This window comes from Anomaloglossus baeobatrachus, chromosome 9, assembly GCF_048569485.1.
Source record: "Anomaloglossus baeobatrachus isolate aAnoBae1 chromosome 9, aAnoBae1.hap1, whole genome shotgun sequence".
NCBI classification, from domain to species: Eukaryota; Metazoa; Chordata; class Amphibia; order Anura; family Aromobatidae; genus Anomaloglossus; species Anomaloglossus baeobatrachus.
The window spans coordinates 230,013,428-230,018,215 of record NC_134361.1 but is presented as its reverse complement, the minus strand read 5'-3'; positions in this window follow the sequence as shown (position 1 = coordinate 230,018,215).

Sequence of the window (4,788 nt, the reverse complement as noted above, 5' to 3'; positions counted from 1 at the left end):
CATGCATAATACATATGATACATACAAAAACGTACAATACATACACAACACCAACACATACAGTATAATACATTCATATGGTACAATCCATACATACAGAATACAGCTGTCTCTTCTCTCCTTCCATAGTATTATACGAGCAGTGCTATTATAGGTTCAGCTCTTGTAAATACTATAATATCTATAGCAGTGATAATTGCTGCTCTCCTCTGCCCTGTACAATATTCGGATTATTATACTAAAACTCTCCTTTACAAAGTCCCCACCTGCCCTATGTGCAGTATGGGCTGTGTTTTTTTATGGGGTATACACTAAGCCCATGCTGTGCTTTTAAATAACAGTACAGGGTACGGCCATAGTATTGGGGTACCTTGATAGAATTGGAATATGGGGGCAAACAATGTGCACTGATCACTGCTATATAAGCGATTTCCATTAGTATAGCAGAATTACTACATTCTGCAGCATAGCCCAGAGTGCAATTATGGTGTTTTAAAGGTTATGGTTACATAATGTGGTGGTTGTGCTATACTATAATAATACATTATATATAATAGAATATATGTATTATGTTTTATCCTACATGATATCTCCATACATACAAGTACATACATGTGTGTGTGTGTATATATACACACACACACACACACACACACACATTATACTGCATATACAAGTGTGTGTGTGTGTGTGTGTGTGTGTGTGTGTGTGTGTGTATGTATGTATGTATATATATATATATATGTATATATATTATATATATATATACATGCATACACATACATACATGTATATGCAGTATAATATGTGTGTGTGTGCGTGTGTGTGTGTATATCTATCTATCTATCTATATATATATATATACACATATATATAAAAAATATGGGGTCTCTTGATATATATGGAGGGGGGATTCTTAGCATGAGGGAGCAAACAATCTACATTTATACATTTTATTATTATTATTATTATTATTATTATTATTTTTATACCACAGCCACTAATACATTATTATGCACCATCATAACTTCTAACACCCCAGTCCTGCAGTAGAACTGCTCTCTGGTAGTGAGTATACAGCCCACAGAGCTCCTGGAGGTGTAGTGCAGCGTTCTGATGTAGCAGAGCTGGGCAGTGACTGTATCGTTGCTTGTGTAGCAGAGCTGTGATGCAGCAACAGATGGCAGAATGTGAATTTGTAAATATAACGTGCAGGAAAATCTGGAAAAGACATTATATATATATATCACACACTGTATCAGACATTCTACAGTGTGTGATATAGAATGTATTACACTACAAACCTGCCCTCCACTGTCCAGTATACATATACACACACACACACACACACACACACACACACACACACACACACACACATCTGTTTTCTCTGATTAATTCAGTGTTCCCCCCTCACAGCTTCCCCCTGCCCGGCATACAGGGGGTTACAGAGAAGACCCCAGACTCTCCAGTCTCCATAGATTCTGGATGTATTCTCTCCCATAGAGCAGAGCTGCAGATGCCTCCTATTGTTCAGGACACTGCAGCCATTGTCTGTGGGTGACACCTCGGAAATAATACATGAGGACGGAGCCCAGAGTTTCTGGCCCGAGAGCAGAGCACCTGAGCCTGCACCTGCCATAGCGGGCACCTGAGCCTGCACCTGCCATAGCGGGCACCTGAGCCTGCACCTGCCATAGCGGGCACCTGAGCCTGCACCTGCCATAGCGGGCACCCGAGCCTGCACCTGGCATAACGGGCACCCGAGCCTGCACCTGCCATAGCGGGCACCTGAGCCTGCACCTGCCATAGCGGGCACCTGAGCCTGCACCTGCCATAGCGGGCACCCGAGCCTGCACCTGGCATAGCGGGCACCTGAGCCTGCACCTGCCATAGCGGGCACCTGAGCCTGCACCTGCCATAGCGGGCACCTGAGCCTGCACCTGCCATAGCGGGCACCCGAGCCTGCACCTGCCATAGCGGGCACCTGAGCCTGCACCTGCCATAGCGGGCATCTGAGCCTGCACCTGCCATAGCGGGCACCTGAGCCTGCACCTGACCTTAGTGGGCACCTGAGCCTGCACCTGCCATAGCGGGCACCTGAGCCTGCACCTGCCATAGCGGGCATCTGAGCCTGCACCTGCCATAGCGGGCACCTGAGCCTGCACCTGCCATAGCGGGCACCTGAGCCTGCACCTGCCATAGCGGGCACCTGAGCCTGCACCTGACCTTAGTGGGCACCTGAGCCTGCACCTGCCATAGCGGGCACCTGAGCCTGCACCTGCCATAGCGGGCATCTGAGCCTGCACCTGCCATAGCGGGCACCTGAGCCTGCACCTGCCATAGCGGGCACCTGAGCCTGCACCTGACCTTAGTGGGCACCTGAGCCTGCACCTGCCATAGCGGGCACCTGAGCCTGCACCTGCCATAGCGGGAACCTGAGCCTGCACCTGCCATAGCGGGAACCTGAGCCTGCACCTGCTATAGCGGGCACCTGAGCCTGCACCTGCCATAGCGGGCACCTGAGCCTGCACCTGCCATAGCGGGCACCTGAGCCTGCACCTGCCATAGCGGGCACCTGAGCCTGCACCTGCCATAGCGGGCACCTGAGCCTGCACCTGCCATAGCGGGCACCTGAGCCTGCACCTGCCATAGCGGGCACCTGAGCCTGCACCTGCCATAGCGGGCACCTGAGCCTGCACCTGCCATAGCGGGCACCTGAGCCTGCACCTGCCATAGCGGGCACCTGAGCCTGCACCTGCCATAGCGGGCACCCGAGCCTGCACCTGACCTTAGTGGGCATCTGAGCCTGCACCTGCCATAGCGGGCACCTGAGCCTGCACCTGACCTTAGTGGGCATCTGAGCCTGCACCTGCCATAGCGGGCACCTGAGCCTGCACCTGACCTTAGTGGGCATCTGAGCCTGCACCTGCCATAGCGGGCACCTGAGCCTGCACCTGCCATAGCGGGCACCTGAGCCTGCACCTGCCATAGCGGGCACCCGAGCCTGCACCTGACCTTAGTGGGCATCTGAGCCTGCACCTGGCATAGCGGGCACCTGAGCCTGCACCTGCCATAGCGGGCACCTGAGCCTGCACCTGCCATAGCGGGCACCCGAGCCTGCACCTGACCTTAGTGGGCATCTGAGCCTGCACCTGCCATAGCGGGCACCTGAGCCTGCACCTGCCATAGCGGGCACCTGAGCCTGCACCTGCCATAGCGGGCACCTGAGCCTGCACCTGCCATAGCGGGCACCTGAGCCTGCACCTGCCATAGCGGGCACCTGAGCCTGCACCTGACCTTAGTGGGCATCTGAGCCTGCACCTGCCATAGCGGGCACCTGAGCCTGCACCTGCCATAGCGGGCACCTGAGCCTGCACCTGCCATAGCGGGCACCCGAGCCTGCACCTGACCTTAGTGGGCATCTGAGCCTGCACCTGGCATAGCGGGCACCTGAGCCTGCACCTGCCATAGCGGGCACCTGAGCCTGCACCTGCCATAGCGGGCACCCGAGCCTGCACCTGACCTTAGTGGGCATCTGAGCCTGCACCTGCCATAGCGGGCACCTGAGCCTGCACCTGCCATAGCGGGCACCTGAGCCTGCACCTGCCATAGCGGGCACCTGAGCCTGCACCTGCCATAGCGGGCACCTGAGCCTGCACCTGCCATAGCGGGCACCTGAGCCTGCACCTGACCTTAGTGGGCATCTGAGCCTGCATCTAACCTGAGTGTGCACCTGAGCCTGCACCTGCCATAGCGGGCACCTGACCTGAGAGTGCACCTGACCTTAGCGGGAACCTGAGTGTGCACCTGACCTTAGTGGGCATCTGAGCCTGCATCTAACCTGAGTGTGCACCTGAGCCTGCCATGGCGGGCACCTGACCTGAGAGGGCACCTGAGCCTGCACCTGACCTGAGCCTGCACCTGACCTGAGCTTTACCTGACCTGAGAGGGCACCTGAGCCTGAACCTGCACCTGACCTGAGATGGCACCTGAGCCTGCACCTGACCTGAGCCTGCACCTGACCTGAGAGGGCACCTGAGCCTGCACCTGACCTGAGCCTGCACCTGACCTGAGAGGGCACCTGAGCCTGCACCTGACCTGAACCTGCTCCAGACCTGAGATGGCACCTGAGCCTGCACCTGACCTGAACCTGCTCCAGACCTGAGATGGCATCTGAGCCTGCACCTGACCTGAACCTGCTCCAGACCTGAGATGGCACCTGAGCCTGCACCTGACCTGAGCCTGCACCTGACTTGAGAGTGCACCTGAGCCTGCACCTGACCTGAACCTGCACCTGACCTGAGATGGCACCTGAGCCTGAACCTGCACCTGACCTGAGATGGCACCTGAGCCTGCACCTGACCTTAGCCTGCACCTGACCTGAACCTGCTCCAGACCTGAGATGGCACCTGAGCCTGCACCTGACCTGAACCTGCTCCAGACCTGAGATGGCATCTGAGCCTGCACCTGACCTGAACCTGCTCAAGACCTGAGATGGCACCTGAGCCTGCACCTGGCCTGAGCCTGCACCTGACCTGAACCTCCTCCAGACCTGAGATGGCACCTGAGCCTGCACCTGACTTGAGAGGGCACCTGAACCTGCACCTGACCTGAGATGGCACCTGACTTGAGCCTGCACCTTGGTGGGCAGCTGAGCCGGCACCTGCTGCTCCGCTGGCCGGCTGTACTACATGCTGCTCTTTTTATATATATATATATATATATATATATATATATATATATATATATATATATGAGAGAGAGAGAAAATAAAATAATATATAG